We start from the raw sequence: 19863 nt of genomic DNA on the forward strand, positions 1-19863 counted from the left end.
CAGTGTAAAATGCACTTGGATTTCAGGTCTGTGTGCCTGAGAACTCTTAGCTTTGACAAATTGGTTCAAGTTTGTGCTTATTAATGCGACTGTTGCTGAAATCTCGCTCCAATCATCTTTTGATTTATCGTAATTGTGTTCCCAGTGGTCTTTTAATTATTTTTATACAGTTTGTAGCCAAAATCAAGACTGCCAAAATGGAACATAGTTTCTGCAGAGTGGGCAGAAACTATGGGCACATAGTAAGCCACCAATTATTTCCCATCATCCCTTTGTTTACACTCTCTCCCGCTAGCTTACAGCCCCTCACAACCCCAACCTAACAATACCAGTGCAAAGAAAAACGGCGAGCAATGTTGGAGCCATCCAGCCGTACAGTTTGGAGTCAGATGCCGCAGTTCGGATGAGGAAAAAAAACCCAAGAGGATGCATTAGAACAGAGCGGAGCAGGGAGCTTGTGGCCCACCATCCGTAGTAACAACTACAGGAATGCTACAGGAACATGTTAAAAAAAACACCATTTTCATGAGTCTGTTTTAACTGGGTAACAAACTCAAACTTCTGCAAAAGAAATGGGGGATTCGTGTCATGATTTCAAGGCAGGGCGAACCCAGATGCTGGAACCCAGTAAGAGGTCCGGGACGTGGCAGGTAAGAAGGATTTATTATTTTCTTTGAGGCTGGCAAAGAGGGTTGGCGAGAGGTGATCCAGATGGATAGTCTGTGGCACGGCTGGAGGTGCGGACGCGGCAGTTCACTGATCCTTCCCGACAGCAGGCTGGAGACTGTGCTGACGTCACTCTTGGACCGGTTTCCTGGGACAATGAAACAAGTTTTAGTGCTAGAACTAGAAATTCAACAAGATGTGCTAGAGCTAGACGAGACCAGGCTAGTCACCAAAATGGGCAACGATCTGGCGCTGATTATTGGCATTGGGTCTCCTTTTAAGCAGCAGAGGTTGATGAGTTGAGTGACGGCAGCTGGAGAATAATCAGGAGCAGAGTGGAGCCAAGCTGGAGGGGGAGGAGTCTGACAGAGGCACCATGACAATTCGACTGTTATAGTTGTGCTCAAAAGTGTGTTTAATATGTCATAAGATGGGAGAAATTTCCGTTTAATATAACATGGATGCATTTTTTGAATGTGGAATTACACTAACTATTCCCTGTAGTCTGTTGTTTTCTTATGTAGACCAAAAGAAAATGCAATCGAGAGAAGTTGGATTTGTTGAAATAATCCAAGCCAAACTGGGTATAAAAAAATCTTAATACTGGAGAATTTAAGAAGAATTTTATTCTGGGTTTTAAAGTTAATTTGACATTTGTTCATTTTGGATCCAGTAGGAGGGGCTTAAAGGAAACCATGGACTGAAGTCAAACTTTAACTCTTTGTCTTTATTGGAAGAATGTGCGTATGATTTCTGCAAATAAACATGCGATTTTTATTTCTTTATAGCACTTTAGGACAATATGTGTCATATGGGTTGTACCATCAGCTAATTGATGGGGGTGAAATACTTATTTGTCTGTTTTTCCACTAGATCAAAATAGTGTAGACCTCGCATTTTCCTTAACATCTTGGGGGTAGAGAGATTCACAATTACACAATGTTCATATCAAACACAACAACATATATATTTTATATATATTTATATGGAGTTCTACAAAACCACCAAATAAAAGAACAAAGGTGATCTTTTATTTTCTTTTTTACAGATACCTGTAATGTAGAATAAGAGGTCGTGACTTTTTATAAAATTTGACCAATTGAGTCTTATTATGAGATCAAACCAGAACTATCTAAGATTTTATTATTTTGATTAAATTGCTACAACATCCTGTCAACTCATTGTAGTGAGAGCTCCACATGGTCTAAAGGCCAAACACTGTTTCCTGGGTGCCGTATGCTTGCAGCACAAAGCAGTGTGAATGCTTCCTGTAAATAACAAACGGCGAGCTGTTACTGTTCACCTGTGAGCGATTGCCAAGAGCAAAGGTCACCGTGACGGGTGCAACCACTCCGAGGAAAAGATTCCTGTTCTCCGGTCACCGTGGCAGCAGCAGATTTGACCAGCACACACACACACACACACCCATTCTCAATTAGCAGTGCAGCAGTCATTTTTCTGAATGTCAGCCTATTTTTTTTGTTTACGCTCCGCTGTGAGAAAAAGCCCTCAGGTGACACACGCACAGTCTCCGTGCACAGTCACATGTGCAGCTTCATTAGCATGCTAATTGGAGGTGAGGACAGTATGGTGCGGAGGTGGCTCAGTGCAGCCCTGCTGTATTAATCACAGATTCAGAGACCAGCTGACTTCCCACCCTGCTCTACTTTGAGGCGCACAGAACTCTGTTTCAGCCCGCCGCCGGGTAAGGAACAGAAATGCCAGCAGACCATCTAATGTGCGTCAATTCCTCGTGGTTCCCTCCCTTGTTTTTATGCTTCATCCCGTTGACCCCCTTTGTCCGATGCTTTTAAAAAAGACTGAAAATCCAAATACCTAAACTGGAGCCAGGATAGTTTACCAAGTGACCACTAGGGGTCTTTTAGACAAACACAATCAGGTCTCACTCACTCCAAATGTTATAACAGAAATAAAAGGTCTTTACATGTTTCCCACCTAAATGGGTATACTTGTCAATCGTAAGTGTACAAGTTTTTTTAGTGGTTTAAAATAAAGACGCACTTTCAAATTCACATGCAAACTGTGTCACAGAGGCTTTTGTTTGTTTGGTTGTTGTTTGCAGACACACCAATTTAAAGTTCGGTTTATTCTTTCATCTTTTCCTTTTTATTAAATAGATTTTGAATTTTGTGGGGCAATGAGTAAATATTTGCTTTGAATAACACATGTGATTTTTTAAAAAGCTACTAAGTCTGTAAATTTCAGTTGTTTGTATTTTATGTCCAGTGGATTTTTATCATCATAATTTCCATCTTTGTTATTATACTACATTAATAGTATGAAGTAGGCCTGCACAATATACCGCAAATTTATCGTTATCGCGACATTAAGCTGTGCAATATGCATACCACAAAAGACGGCGAAAATCGCAATAAATGGTTACCTTAAATGTGCTAAAACAAACTCATGGCAGCTTGAAATATTTAACAAATGAAATAAATCCCTTTATGCATTTAACCAATCGGAAGGACCCGTTTACGTTGTTGATCAATCAGATGAGCCCTTTTATGTTTGCCTCCTACGTTGACGAGGGTCATTTGGAGTATAATTTTTAAACTGTTGCAGTGAAATGGAAATTATGTTTTTGGTTGTTTTGCTATTTGTTTATATACCGCGAATTATATCGTTATCGCAATATTAATCACCAATATCGCATATCGCTAGTTTTCCTCATATCGTGCAGCCTAGGTATGAAGTACTATGTAGTTAATATAGCGTACTTTGTGTAATGTGCAATAATGATTACTGAAATGTTTGAATTACAATCATTAAGATATTGATTTTCTTTACTTGATCTGCAATGCATAGCAATAATTACTGGTTTATTGTGATCATGTGTTCTAATAATCAATGATTAATACAAAACGGTTACTGTTACTGTTCACTGAAATCATGAACGAATGTTTTCTGAAGATAATCAATCATGACAAAGCACTGGATTTTGTAACTTGAAAAGAATCTATCGGATCAGAACCAGGTTACAAAAACTGTAAAACTACAAATAAAAAACTCAGTAGGGGTGGGATTATATAAACTCCTTTTTTAAGCAATAAATCAAGCTCTACCTGACTTATGTTAATGGTCCCTACATTTAAATGCTATTTAAGTGTCTTTTCTGTTTGTTTTATTTTCTGTCTTTCTTTCATCTTCTAATCTGTTTTTCCCTTTTGGGGTCACGGGGATGCCGGAGCCTATCCCAGCCACTTGTGGGCGAAGGAAGGGGTCACCCTGGACAGGTTGCCAGTCTGTCGCAGGGTAGAGTGTCCGCAATCACACACCCATCCACACCTAGGGACAATTTTGGTTGACCAATTAACCTATGAAGCATGTTTTTGGACGGTGGGAGGAAGCCGGAGAAAACCCACGCATGCACGGGGAGAACATGCAAACTCCACCCAGAAAGGTCCCCCATTGATGTTCTGGTCCAGGTCCCCCAGCCGGGACTTAATCCAGGGCCTTCTTGCTGTGAGGCAAGAGCGCTAACCACTGCGCCACCGTGCACCTTTCTGACTTCTAAATCTATGCATTTCAACATTTCTGTAATGAGTTTGATAAATCTGTTTACATTCGTTATTGCATCGGCTACAATGCTTGAAATCAATCCATCAATCAATCAATACTTTACATTTTTTATTTTTATTTTATGTTTTACTTACAAATCGTGCTTTTACTTTAAGTAAAGCTCATCAGTACATCACTGAAGAGCTTGTTTAGCCTTTTAACACCAGAGCTGTCCAGGCAACACCTAAAAAGCATACGCTCTTTGACATTCGACTGTTTACTCATCGATGTAAATCCGTTGATTCGGAGAAAAGAGGATTTTCTAATTGGCTTAATGCAACAAACAGTCTTGTCCCTTTTTCCACGTCTGAAACGCCTGATGTATGATGATTTCTTCAGCACTTCACTACCGTAAGGTGTTGCATATTTTTAACAATGCTTTTCTACGGTGTAGAATCCACAGGAATGACGTTGATTGCATACACAGCTGAAGAGTTAAGGCAGTTAAAAGAGTGTCAACAATGGACCCTCCAGTGTTAAAGGGTAAGTCTGTGCCAGAGGAAAAACAACAAACAATACTTTTTGATACGTGGCATCAATTGCTGATGTGAAAAATACTTTGGGTCCTAACACTGACTCTTGTGGGACGCCGTAATCCTTGAGCCTTTCAAAGTGTTCCCTGTCACTGAAATGGTTCTTCGTCCATTTTAATGCTGTACCTGTAATCCAACAAAGTTTACTCAGAGTAAAATAGAATTACAATGGAATTCTATGGTTTGACCCAAAAATCCACCATTATTTTTGAAGCACACAGTTTCTGATCATTGGTTTTTACATTCATATGAATGTAGTAAGCTTACTCTTTTATTTTTTTCTTTATCAGATAACTTTTCTTAATCGCATGACATGGAGCTGTTTTATCTGATCACTTGAACAATTTGATTCCGAAATCAATCCACGTGGTCTGACGTAAAGAAGCAAAGAGTTTTGAGCCTTAAACTCATTTTAGTTTCTTCAAATTGCAGCATCAAATTACAAATCACCAAATATCCAAACAAAGGAATACATAAAGAAATATCTTCTCATGATATTTTATTTCATGGGGTTCGGAGTTGTTGAAGGAACTTCTCATCCCTTCAGTCAGAGCTGTTGTCCATGATGGACCAGAGTTTGTTCAGCATCCTCCTCTTACCCACCTCCTCCACAAAGGAGAAGCAGCCCAGGGCATAGCTGGCCCTCCTGACCATTGGTGCTGCTCACTCCCAATCAGACAATGGCATGAGGTACCACAGAGTCATAAAAATCACCTCAGCCTCCTCGGAAGGTGAAGGCGACTTTGGTCCTTCTTATACTGGTCATCTGAGTGACTGAAAACTTTCTCTTGGGCTATAGAGAAACCCTACAACAGTACAAACTTACCACATAGATTTACCTTCACACATCTCCACTCCAATGAAAAGGTATTTACGCCTTTCAGAGTAAACTATATCCATATGTATGATAATATGTTACCTTTGGCACACAAAAGGGAGATTCTTTCAATGAAACACGAGTTATTTTTACAGCTCATTTTCCTAACCAGAAGTAAGACGACTCGATCTCTGAGGCCCCGCCTTTCGCTCCTTATGGGTGCCGCCCATTTTATGGCATCATCCTTGGCGGCGTGTCTGCATTTCGCCCACAAAAACAAACATCTGAACTTTTGCAACCATGGTTGTGCATATAAAAGAAAGGCGTTTTAGCCGATCACTGCCAGCAGACTCTCCCTGGAAGGGGCAGTTCCTCAAACATCTACGACACAATGTGAGAATTTGCACGTTTTCATGGATGGGGAGGGACTAGTGCGCAGAGAGCAGGTTTTTAGAGGAATAGCAGATGTGTGAAGGGGTCAAAATACCACTTTGAGTTTATTTTTTGTGAGGATGTTCTTGTAGTCTACCTCTCATAATGGAGAACATGTATGTAGAAAATTAAGATTAAAAATATACTTCTGAGTATTTCTTTATTCAAATCGTGGTGTTATCAAGAGCAGACGAAAAAAATGCCTTTGGAAAAAGACTGTTGCTATGACCTACGTGCAAACCACGAGCTCCCTGCTCCGCTCCATTCTGATGAATTCACTTGCAGACAACTAAAACCATGTTCGTCTTTGTTTTCCTCGTCTGAGCTGGAATCTGGCTCCAATCAGTACGGCTTGAAAGCTCCAATATTGCTCGCTATTGTTGTTGCACCTGTAATGTTAGGTTGGGGTTGTGCGGGACTGTAAGCTAGCAGGAGAGTGTGTAAATAAATGTATCATGGGAAATGAGGGAAGGCTTACTCCACAGCAACGGTCCGTCAACTTGGAGATGAATTTTTAACGAACTCTTGGCGCTCTGCAGAAAATATCTCCTAGAAAAGGACACAGATTTTTGTTTATTTAGCCTAAAAATGGCATTATCATGATTAAAAGACCACTGCGAATGCTATAAACTCGACAAAAAGGATGATCGCAGTAAAACAGGTTTGAGCTCTGCTGTTTTGTCACTATGTCTTCAAAAGTCAATAGATCTGGTTTGAAAACCAAGGCAAGACAAACTGAGAGAAAGAGCTGATCCAAGAGCCAAAAGTAACCTGCTGTTACTGTAACAAGGGACCCTGATAACACAGTAATAACGGGTTAATCGTATTTGGGCTCAGAAACCACAACACGCTAATTCAATTAACTTTAATAAGCCCCTGTAGATAAAGGGCTTGTTTCGGCTGTCGTGATTGGCTCCAGGCCGCACAGAGGTGGTCCACTGGGGTAGTTCGTCTCAGCATCCAGGGCCACCGATAGAGGGGGAACTTCAGGGCAGGTCGGAGGATGGCGCCTCTGTTGTAACGGTTCAACGTGCTGGAAGATTTTCACGTCAGAGCCGTTTCCATGGAGATGAAAAGTGGATCGGCAGGTAACCCTCGACAGTCTCGCAGGGATTGGATGCTGCTCGCTGCTTTCGTAAACACCCTCTTAAAGTTTGAACAATGGGGGGGGGGGGGTCGCTGGTCCCTTGGAACTTTCTTTTTATTGTTTGTCTTCACAAACACGCAACACAATGGCAAACAAAACGGCTGCGGCTCTATTGTCCGGGCGCCGTGTCTCAGCTCGCTCTGAGCGTCTGTTTCAGGGCTGGGCCCTTTGTGTGGAGATGCGCAGAAAGGCACGGTCGCATTGTTTCACCGGCTGAGGAGGAGAATGGAAGTGTTACGGCGCAGAGAATTGGCAGCTGAGCCCAGCGAAGAGATTCTCCACACAGCATTAGAAGAGACGGATCATGGCGCTCCACCGCCGCGCCGGCCCCCGCTCCGTGTGCTAACACACATGTGAGAGGCCTCGGCGCTCCCCTTTCCCTGTGAAATGAGCATTTTTCTCTTAACTCTTTGTTTCTCTGCAGACAAACCAATCTGTTCAAGGCTGTTTGGGAGCGTGCCTGTTTGTGTACAGAAGCGCACCCGCACACATTTTAATCTGCAGACCAGCTGACACCAGCAGAATGTAACACCAGTCCCCACAGACGCCCCTACCCACACTTGCACTATGTTTATTGCTTGTTTTGCTCCTTTCCCCGTGTACACATGCATGCATACGAGTCCAGTTGCGCACATTCCATGTAGCTATGGGGGGGGGGGGGGGGGGGATGGGGGATGGTACATAGGATCAGCAGTAAAAACAGATAAGAGGGGAAGAAGCGGCGTCAAACGAAGAAAGGCAGCGTAGGCATGGAGCGAATGGTGTCTCGTTGCAGAGAACTGCTGTGAGCAACCCTACGTGGATTTGTTGAAGTGGAGGACCCAACTGTATATGCACAGTGGCAAACTAACATAAAAAAAGAAAAAAGTCAGGCCCTCTCCTCGCCCATCAAACGTCACAGCAATTTGGGAGATTAGACGGCGTGTATTAGACGTCACAAGGCCGCCCCTTTCTGAAGCGCCGCATGCCATTGTGCGCCTTTTCTTCCCACCCTTTTCATTTCATAAGACGATATTGCACCAAGTGGTGGTAAGGCTCTCACGCTCACAACAACGGCGCCTCATTTGATTTGGAGAGACTATAGGATATGAAAGAGTAATTATGTAAGACGTAAACACCTCTCTTTGCATGCCGGCTGCTTATTTCACCTTGCACTGTCGTACTCGCTTATTAGTTGGCCCCTGCCAGATTTGTCTGCTTCTACTTCTGCGCCTGATTAATGAGATAGACGCAAAAATCCTCATGCACGCCCACAGGCACGTGCTCTCAACGCCAGCTCTCCTCTCACCAACTTTACCAGTGCTATTAGCAATGATTGAACCCTATCCAGTGGATGTAATATATTAGCAGGGAGATTATTCTGACGTTAAAACATGTTCTCTGCGCTGACAGCATCATCAATCACCCTCACACTGCTGCCTGTACAAGACTCACACACTGGACGTAATTGCTTCAGCATGGGGTTGGAAGGTGGGGGGGGGGGGTGCAGGGAAGGAGGGGAGTGGGGGGGGGATGCGTGAGATTGTGCTTGTGTACATGCAAGTGAGGAAAGAGGAGGATGCACTCCCTAAACTGCCATTTTAATGCTGATTCAAATTGAAATGAGCTCCTAATTTGAGTCATTGCTCACCAGAAAGAGCCAAGAATTATTTTCAAGAATTAAATCAAACTAAATGCCTCCATTACTGCTTCCCTCAGGTGGAGATCTTCTCTTGTTGCTGCTGCAATCGAGGACAAGAGCGTGCCAATTACAAAAGTGCTTCGATAAAATGCGAAAGCAACGAACCGTTGATCTAGAAAAATAGGTAGAGGTTTCAATCAGGGAAAAGATTACTGATGTAATCTTCAAAAAAAGAAGTATTCCTACTAGTACTTTATTAGCGTTTAAACAGATGCATCTTAAAGTAGCATATTAAGAAATTTAATTATTCAAATCACTGTGAATCAGGAGGAGATGGAAAAAATGCCTAAACAGAACATGTTTCTGACTTTATAAATACAATGCTCCCTGCTCCACTCCATTCTGATGTATCCACTGGCGGTGTGAGATGGTGTGAACAGAGAGCTCTCGGTAACGGGAAGGGGGGGAAGGGGTTGCTCTGCACCAAATGTCCCGCTAACAACTCTGATGTGAGTTTCTACGACTGCCGCTCTGCAGAAACGATGTCCTGGAAAACAACACAGGATTTTTTGCAAAAAACAGCATAACTATAATTAAAAGACGCTTTGAAAATAGATCCAAAGATGTTCGCAGTGGGACGAACTGCATTTTTTCATCTATTAGTTGGCTATAAATTATTTTGTTTTTTAAAGATCGATGCACTTTAAATTTCATTATGACAGTGGCAATGAATAAAACTGTCTACTGCACCTCGGGTAAGACGAGCTAATTTGGATGGAATCCGTGATTAAGAGGGTAAATTAGTGTAAGCTTCCAGTGGATTCACAATTTATTGAAAACCTTTTTTATTTTTTGTACTAACATTTTTGGCTTCTCCTGTTAGGGGTCGCCACAGCAAATCAGCTTTCATTTTTACGCCGGATGCCCTTCCTGATACAACCCTGTTCATCAAAATTAGACATTTACCTGTAAAAGATGGTATTGAAATGAAATGTAATCTTGCAAACAAACAGCTAAGCTTACAGGCTTCTCTTTAAGACTTTTTTTCACTAGTTTGGAGGAAGAATTATAGAAGGTATGTAGGTAAATATGAGGCAGATGAACTATGTTTAAAGTAATAAAGTTTTGAAATATCAAAACAAATGTCTCTTCGAAAAAAACAAAGTCCCTTACTTACTTTATTTTAATAGTTTTGTGGGTTTTTTTTAATCAAACCAGGTCTAAAACTTGGTAATAAATAAATAAATAAATACCTGAAGTGTCCAGATGTCAGTATTTGTACATTTACACGTTTGTCAATGCTCCAAAAATATGACTGTTTCAGAATTGGTTCGTTAGAACTAGATCTTCCTTGCCATCATCATATTTCAGTTTTGTAAGTTGTTGTTAGTTCAAATTTTGTTTTTTCATCCTGTTGCCGTTTAAATGTCTGCCATCAAGCTGGTCCCCTGCATTTGATTCGTTCGCCGGTCTTATTCTGCCATAAGGACTGTGAACAACGCCTTTCCGTTTTTTATCTTACATTTTGGTGTCCGTGTTTACAAAAACATACACTGAAGATCACATGGAGGAACGGTTGGGGGGGAATCTGCTCGGCACATCTGCTGGAGTTTTAACACAAGATGAACCTGACAGGTGAAGCAAATGACCCCGATCCTCCTGTTAGCCTCCAGTGTTCTGCGGGGGAAACTTGAGGTCACGCTGACACATGGCACCCTCTTAAATGTAGCTGAGGAATCGTGCGTCCACGCACGGGCTTGCCAACAACAGCAGGGAGGACTCAGAAGGGTTCAGAGGAGGCTTGCAGAAATGTGCAACCAAGGTGTTGACGCATGCGGTCTGTCCAGATCCGTCATGAACCGCCATTGCATGCAAAAGACGGTTATAGTGAAACTCTGAGGTCCCAAAGCAGTCTGCTGGGTTCTGGTGCCACCAACTGGGTCACAACTGTTACAAGCTATTCGGTATGAGGCAGACTGATTTCAAACTAGAATCTTAACATAATAACATCGTCTCAGCTGCTGTTGTTGTGTTCATTTCCTTGTGTAACTGCTGCCTCTCCGCGGAGGGTCATACAGAGGAACGGCTGCATCTTGCAGGTGTCTTACTGTCCCCTCACAAACCTCACAAAAATGGGGCGTACCATTGTCGTGCATGCAGTAACTGTATCATGAAGTGTTGGTAAAGATAACGTAAGTTAGACGAATATATGACATGCGAGTGATGCTGTCGTACGGCGCCCTTTTAGCCTGTTTCAGACCTCACAGCTGTCAGCCATCGCATCAATCTTATCCTGAATCGGGCGGTCTAGATCATACTAATGTAGGCTGGTTTTGCATCTGCGATGAACTTCTGAGTTTTTACTTTTCAAGCGGCAGGTTTATTTTTAATGTGAAGGACATCTTGATCATACATTTGCTGTGTTTGTGAATGCAGAGGAGGTGAGGCAGAGAAGGAAGTGGTACGTTTGTCCACCAAGCAGAATCAGGCAAGACAGACGCGTTAAATAAATGAACAAAAATAAAAGCAGGGGTGAATTGGATTCTCCAGTGCTGCAAGATATGAGATATAAGATATTTCTTTCCGATAACTCTCTCTGCGTTTGTGTGTGAAGGTATTTCCTAATGAAGTTTTCATCATCTGCAGTGTGAAAAAGACATGTTTCTGGACACAGTGTGCTCCGTCATCGCGTGCTCTAATCGCTCGAAGTGAATTCAGGCTAAATCACGTGGTTTGCACGCGATAAAATTCCTGATGTCATCAGCAGGTGTCACATTTGGTTGGTGTGATGCACGTGCTGTCACCTGCGCACCCACGGTGGCGTGGAGGTGACACATAAGTGCCCATAGGACGACTGTAAGATATGAAGGTAAGAATGTGTCCAAATGGACGAGCTTATGGATTTGATGTGATAACAGGTAAAATAGAATAAGGCAACTTGCGACACCAAAAATCTGCGTCTGTATGTAAAAAAAAATCTTCTCCTATAAAGTTCAACAAACAAAAGCACAATTGACAAATTACTATTTGCATGTACTCATTTAGGCAATTACAACTGCGCGAATCACAGCGCTCTGACTTTTGACACATTCCTTTAAGAAATTTGTGTTAAAACTGATCTGTGTCTGATAATGGGACGGGGGAGAGCACGTTCTGTAAAAAACAATAACCTCTCAAGATTGATTAAATGTCTACATTTATATGAGCTGGTAGTGAAGAACATGTTTGTGACTTTGAAAATACAATGCTCCACTCCATTCTGATATATCCACTTCTGTACGGCTGGATAGCTTCAATATTGCTCGCCATATATGGTGCAGCTGGATTTGCGGCTAAAGAATTGAATCGGTTAGTTCAAAAGGGGCCCAAGTCCAAGAGGTTTGTTTTTCCAGGAAATGATTTTAATTGCATAACTTAAGGGGAGGCTACACCAAATGATTCAAACTTTACCCAGATTTAGCACCGGTTCATAGCTTACAAATGCTATAATATGAAGCACCTCACTTTTATCATTTCAGAGGACTAGCAAACTAAAATCTCTGGACTTGGGCCCTTCTTGAATTAAACAGATTGGATAACTAGTGCTGCCATCTATGTGAAAAAGCTAAACCCATGCAAGAGAGTCCAAAGTCCAGGAATTTTGCACTTAATGCGTTTTAAATGTCAAGCATAGTCAATACATTACAACGAACTTGGGAAATTTTTTGCACATAATCAGAGAGCTTTTCCCTTGAAGACCATAGAACACATAATGTCTCGATTTTGAAAAATTGTGGACTTGGGCCCCTTTTGAACCAACCGATTCTATTGCGTTTCACCTACTTCACCCTTACGTGTTTTAGTGTTGGCTACGACTTGTTACAGCTTCTTTCCCAAGGTATTAACCATGCTCAACTCCAAAATGCTTAGATAAAAACTGCCACAGCACATGTACATGTTTATATATGTGGATATGTGCATGTTTCCGCTTGTTTAAGTATTTATCCAGTGTTAAATTGTCAACACTTTCCTACCTCCATGCTGTTTTTGCACATCTGATATCTTTAATGTCTGTACATATCACTCTGCACATAATTACGGACACAATTCATATTTTGCTTATTGCACACTTCCGATGTACACTTTGTACCTATTGTACATATTGGTATTTGTTTAAATTGTATTTCAATAGTTTTGTCTTTGCACAGTAAATGGTGATGGCTTCAATTTCATTGTCGAAGCGGTCAGTGACAAAGGCCTATCTATCTATCTATCTATCCATCCATCCATCCATCCAGGAAAAATGCTTGTGCACGGACTGGTCAGTGACAGTATTTCCTGTAAGTCACTTGCGTACAGGTTTTCCTCTTTTTCGCCCCATAGGGGCATTTGTGATGAAGGCATAAAGTAAAACAGACCTCTAAAAATGTGAAAACGCCTCCGATTCTTCACCAAAGCCGTGTGCTCACTGTGTTTTCTATGCTCCACTTAAGTAAACGTATCTTTTTGTTTTTCAATCACCATCCTCCTGGAGTTGGTGACTTTTATTCAGCTGGACAGAACTGAACTTCCCTGTGATCTCATTGCTGTTTGGGGGCATTCATCCAAACCCCACCGTTTAGCCGTGCTCTCACTTACACCAGACGCTCCTTCTTTCATCACTAACCCGCAGCATTCTCGTGCTGCTCACAGGAGGGCGTCGATGCAAGTCGCGCCGTAGCCTGCGACGCCTACCTTTTTTATTTCTGTTATCTGATATAATTCATGCTATTCCATGCCTCTTCTGCACTCTCCATAGCAGAGACCTGTCTCCCGCTCCCTGTAATGTGATCTTGTGATTAGTATTCCGCTCAGGCATCAGGATGGAAAGCAGAGTGGCTGCCGAGAGGCGTGCTGGATCACATCACTCATATTCCCCTCTGAATGTGTTTGCGTGTTTGGTAAAACCTCAAAGGAAAAGGTCCAAATCAATCTTATATCATTGACTGGCCACTAAGTGTTGTGCGTGCTGGCGTCACTCCGCTTTGTTTAAACACACATTTACTATCTAACTGAGCTGATGTGCTGCCATTTAACAGCTTTGCCTGACATTGTGTGCGTACGTGTGCGCACTTAATGCCAAGGTCAACTGGATCGCCGCTGCTGGTCAATGTAAAAAAGTCCTTTCACCTTCAACGCCCAGAATTCTTATGCGCCATTATTGGAATTTAATTTTCTTTTATTTATTTAGTTCAAGAAAAAAGCAAAAATTTCTGAATGTGATAGAAAAACTATTGTTTCATAAAAAAAGCCAAATATTTTGCATCTCGACAAAAAAAAAGAAGCTTTTCAGTAATTTCAGTCATAAAAACAAGAGTGTAAAGAGAATATAAGCTACTTATAAGCTACTATAAGCTACTACCACCGGGGGACAGTCTATCATCTGTCCCCAACTTACCCCCTTCCTCATATAACCTCATAATAGGGTGAGGGGGTGGGGGGCTTAGCCTGCGATGAGCCTTGGGGGGGGGGTTTACTAGGCAGTGGCCCCCCTCCTGTGGTTGCCGTATGGAGTGGGCCCCCCCTCTTTCGGTTTTATTTGCACCTTAGACATGTAGGGCCCTTGGTAGGGGGGGTGCTTGGACATCACTGCCAGCAAGCAGCGGATGTCCTCCTAGCACCCTACCCGCCAATTTTAACCGCACCTTAGACATTTAGGGCCCCTTGGTGGGGAGGGTGAGGGGACGTCACTGTGAGTAATCAGGAGACGTCCCCTTAGTGCCCTACCCGCCAATTTTAACCGCACCCCCCTTAGTACACACACCCCTCCCCCCTCAATATATACATCCCAACATAAACACACACACATGCACACACACACTCTCTCAAACACACATACACGCACACACATTTTGCAAGGAAGGTGGGACCTAGGACCATCTGTCCCCTGCCTCTTCCCTGGTGGGGGGTACGGGCCCCTTTGCAACGGCGGCTGTGTCCCCGGGGTGCCGGCTTCCTGGGCCCGGCGGTGCTCTCTCCGCGCGGTGGGGGGGTTCACATTACATCTGAGCCGGGGGTGTTCGTGTCCCTGGGGGGTGGGTTCTGGTCCTTGCTCCTGAGTGCTGGGCCCCGCCAAATTTCCAACTGTGGCCGAGCCTGGTCGGGCCATATTTACAACACCCCTTGTGGGCCCTCTTTTTTCCCCGGGGTTCCCCCCTTCTGGGCGGGGGCGGCGGGCCCCTGCCTCGCTCCTCCCTGGACCAACCGTGGGCCGGGCGGATGGCTGCCTGGAGTGCGGAGTGGGTCTCCCTTGGGGGGTCCTGGCTCGTACCTGGGGTTGGGGCGGGGGGATGCCCGGAACTCCTGGGTGGTGGTGGGGTGCTCGTCTGGGGCTGTGGGCGTCCTTCTCCGGTGGGGCCCTGCGTTGGGTTCTCCCGGCGCGGCGGGGGGGCTGCTCTCCTGGTTGGGCTGGGGCGGCGCCCTCTTTCCCTCCGTGCCTCCCTGCTCTCTGGCTCTGGGGGCCTTGCGGCGGCCCTGCTGGCCCTGGCCTGGGTGGCGGGCTTGGTCGCCCGGGCGGCGGTTGTTCCCTGCCGGTTCCCGTGTGGCGTTGGGGGGATTCCGGCTGCCGCTGCTGGTGCAGTGGGGGTCTTGGGGTGGGGATGGCTGGGCACTCTCCCTCTTTCTTTTCACGTTCCACCATCCATTTTAGAAGAACATAAACACTCACCTGAGCACTGGTGTTAGCTCAACAGACTGAATGACTGAAATATTTCACACTAGTTGGTTTTAAGGCATAAGTATGCGTGTGAACACTATCTGTTTTGTGTACATGTCGACAGGTGGACATTTTTGCAACTAACAGGTGTGTTTATAACATTTGAGTGTGTGTGTGGACAGGCTCCGCCCTTTTTTTTTGTTTTTTTTTACATTTGAACCTTACCATAATGATTAACAACCAGTAAACTTGTTGCTTTATGCTGCTTCATGGTCTTATCCCCCTTCCCCTCCTATTATCACCCCCTACGCCCCCTCTCTCTAACGTCCCTCTCTCTTCTTCCCCTCTTTCCTTTTCCGTCCGGTCCAACACCAAAGATTTTCAGACATGTTTGAAATTAATAAAGTTTGGCCTCAATTACAAAAGGGGTTTATTCAGACATACCTTTGGTTTGTCTGAAGATTAATAACCCCTCTTGTTAAAGTAAAATATGTCCAACCCAAGAGGCCCTCAGCTCTCATCTGTCTGCCTAGCTGTTGGACAGGACAAGTTAAAAAAAAAAAAAAAAAAAAAAAAAAAAAGAGAATATAAGCTACTTCTAAAAAGTAGTCTGGGGTCTTACACGTCTAAAGTTCCTACTTTAAAAAAAAACCTCATCAGGTTTGAGAAAATGTTTTCAGGCAACACCACAGAAGTTTTCCAAAGCCTCACGCAGTGACACGTCTGCTACAGACTCAGAAAAGCGATGGAAAAAGGTTCTAGTTCTCAAAACCTCTTTTTCAGTGCTTCTCCTCTTCCTATTCACTCAGACTGCTAGGGAATTGACTGCTGCTTATCCTAACCAACCGATGGTTCTGTCTTGCCGAAGAACATTTTGATTGCAGAGGCTTGTTGAACCTCTATCCGTTCATTCGGGAGACTTCGTTGCCTGAGCCAGAGCCACCAACATTTGATCGTTTTTGTTACAAATGTAAAATTAACTGCAAATAAAGAGAAAAAAAATCCACCTAAAAATTCCTTTATTTAAGTTTTTGCTCACTTTTCAGTTGATGTTTTAGTAAGAAAACTGTAAAACCAAAATGTGGTAAAGCAGATGTAAAATGGTCCGATGTGCTTCAGCAATGGAATTAAAAAATATGCAAAGGAGAAAAACATGCAATGCACACAAACAAAAACAAAAATCTAGATTTTACATCCTTTCATGTGTTCCCTCTGTGCTCTGCAGATGGATGTTATGAATCGCGGAGCCTAAGTTATCAAGTTTGACCGGATCTTTATCACCAAAACTGTTTGAACAGCAAACAACAAACTGGCTGTGAGCTCACTGATGTCCCACAAACCTGCTCCTGGTTAGTCTGATGCAGCGTTGTGATGATCAGTCAACCTTGATTTGCAATAATATCCATTTTCTAAACCTGCTTAATCCTTTGATGGGGTCACGGGGATGCTGGAGCCTATTCCAGCTACTGTTGGGCGAAGGCAGGATACATAACAGGGCCACACAATCACTCACTCACACACATTCCCACCCAGGGACAATTTTGATGAACCAATTTACCTACAAAAAACAGGTTTTTAGGGCTGTGGGAGGAAACCAGAGTGCCCGGAGAAAACCCCCACACATGCACAAGGAGAACATGCAGACCAGGTTTGAACCAAAGCCTTTACATCCCCATGCAGCCCACGATATATTCTTTACAGAAAAATATAAAAGTCCTTGCTGTCATTTAATAAAAGATATAACAATTTGAAGCAAACCTATAGAGAGACGCTAAAGTCCTCATAAAAACACACAAATCTGCTTGCTTTTCACATGTCAACATTTCAAGCACCTGTCCCGCGATTTAACATCCCTTTCTGTGACTCAGACTTTTGTGGTAATGTAAAATGACTTCCTGTTTCAATGGTCTTCTGGTGCTTTTTTCCTCACTGGTTCAAATGTTAGCCTGTTCAATTTGATTCTCGCGCTGCATTCTGGGTTGCGTAGCAGCTCAAACGAAAATCACGGCGTCATGGTATCTTTCTGTTTGCAGATGACACTGTCTTCTGGACTTCAACAAGTCCCAACTTCAAACTCTCTCATGAGTGGTTGCAGTTGAGTCTAAAGGGCCGCCAAGTCTCAGCTGGAAAAAGGTAGAAGGCCCCTCCAGGATCGGCAGCGAGTCACTTTTCCAAACGTCTGAGCATTCTGCTCTGCTATTGGGGGGAAAGATGGAGGACAAGATTGACTCATGGACCAGTGTGACGTCTGCTGTAATGTGGACCTTCAATCTCTGGGATAAGAGTTTAAGATGAAGTTTCTTGAGGAAACACTGAAGCATGGATACTAATGGTAACAGTGAGCTTTTGGGGTTTCCTTTTTGAGACTTCAGAGTTGATTTGCCACTCCTTCAAACAGAGATGCTTGGTGTGGTTTGGACCTGTGGAAACGGCACCACCTGGACGCCTCTTTAGTTAGTCACTAATGGCATGTTCAACCAACACAGAACTTTCCCTCCCGGCCTTGAAATGCCTCGGTGTGTTAGGTACCAGGAGGGGCCAGGGCGGCCGATATTGTTTTTGATTCACTTCCTGTTTTAGTTTGACACTTCCGGTTCTGGTCACTAGTTACACTCGTTGTCTTTACCTCATTGATTGTTTTCACCTGTTTCCACTTTAGTCACTGTATATATTCTTTGTCAACCCAGTCATGGTCACAGGATCGTTTCGTTTGTTTGTACTCTCACGAGAATAGTCGATTAAATTCGAGTTATACGTATCCGCTGGCGTCCTGCGTTTGTGTCCACCACCCGACCCTGACACGGTGAGCTGTGTAAATTGGTCGTTTAAATTAATTTATCCAATTGCAGCTCTCCTTCTTTCTATGATCTGCATTTGAGAAAACAATGTCCCTGGTTTAGGTTGAACATTTTTAAGGTAGCATCTGACATGGAAGATTTGCATCACAGATGTTCCTGTTTTCCAGCTGACTGAAGGTGAAAGAAGGGTCAACCATGGCAAATTTAGCACTCTAAAGAAAAAAGCATGTTGGTACAACATCATATTAAGGCAACTTTAAAATATAAAATACAAACAGAGTCGAACAATTATGGGAGTCACCATTTTACGAGAAAAAGATCTACAATTTTTGAGAATAAAGTCCTAATTTTATGTATGAAGAAACTGTACTTTTACTAGAAAAGGTTGTGTTTTTAAAAAAAAATGTTACATTTAGCTTTTAAAATGTTTCGACATTCAAACGTTACCTTTTTGATTTATTTGGCAGACAATTCAGAGATTTCAGAAAAACATCAAACCGCTCGATTATCTAAATGTGCTTTACTTTTTCTGTAAACTTTATTTTCATAAAATGACAACTTTATTTATGAAAAAGCAGGACTTTTTCCTTGTGAAATCACAACTTTTTAAATGTACACATTTATCCGTGTAAAATCTTCACTTGTTAGTAATAGTTTCATGACTTTATTTTTTCAAATATTTTACTTTTTTCTAATTTAATGACTTATTCTTAAACTTGACTTTTTCTCAAAATAGTAAAACTTTAGTCTTGTGAAATGTTGACTTTTTTTTGAAGATTTAACAACTATTTTCATAAACTTGACTCTTTTCTTCCTAATTTTATGACTTTATTGTCAGATTTATTAATTAGTTTTCATGGAGGCACTAGTAATTCATCATAGACCTAAAAACAGACCTTTAAAATCAGATTTTTTTGGAGTGTACACAGTATTTCTATCATTTTTTTTTTCATTTTTCAAGAGAAGTCAGCAATACTCAGTAATATTTGGTGTCTAATTGCAATATTAGTACTTTTTGATGCAACGTGTCAACCTGAAACTTCAATCTTTCTTGCAAAACAACCAAAAATTACTTTATAAAAGACATTTTCAAATCTCCCATTCACAAAAAAGATTCATATAACAGCCTGTTAGACGATGAATAAATTATCTGTCATCTACAGCTATAATCATCCGGTGAGAGACATCGCCGCTGCTTTGCTTCGGTGACGGCAAATATTTTCCTTTTAAATGATAAATATTTGTTAGCTGGTTATGTTTTGGCAGAGTAAATGGACAGTAACAGATTTCAGTTAACGTTTCCCAACTGACTGTTCGCTGGCAAACACTACATTTTGAACACAACGAGACATTTCTGTGCAGTTCAAATTGAAGGAAAGTGGTACAAAGCATGCGTTAGAGATGCTGTGCACAGGTACACGGAGGGATGGAGGAGTCTGAATGAGGCGGGTGTGTGGCCGGGGGCTGAAAGAGATGTGTGCGCATGCATTAAAATAGGGGATTTTCTTGTCAAAGTAGCAGGGTTGGGGATTAGTTTAGAATCTGACTAGAGGAGGGCTGATGACTTTAGCTTCATGAAGAGATGACGGGGCAA

The 19863-nt window shown here is 42.6% G+C and overlaps 1 long non-coding RNA gene across 1 annotated transcript; it reads right to left on the reverse strand.

Moving 5' to 3' along the window:
* Positions 1 to 644: 644 nt before the first annotated feature.
* LOC110015710 lies at positions 645 to 1057 on the reverse strand. The gene is made up of 2 exons (XR_002290955.1): positions 897 to 1057; positions 645 to 814 (listed from the first exon to the last, which is right to left on the reverse strand). It is a non-coding gene; the product is annotated as an uncharacterized LOC110015710 (long non-coding RNA).
* Positions 1058 to 19863: the final 18806 nt, after the last annotated feature.

This window comes from Oryzias latipes, chromosome 10 (genome assembly GCF_002234675.1).
Source record: "Oryzias latipes chromosome 10, ASM223467v1".
Taxonomy (NCBI): domain Eukaryota; kingdom Metazoa; phylum Chordata; class Actinopteri; order Beloniformes; family Adrianichthyidae; genus Oryzias; species Oryzias latipes.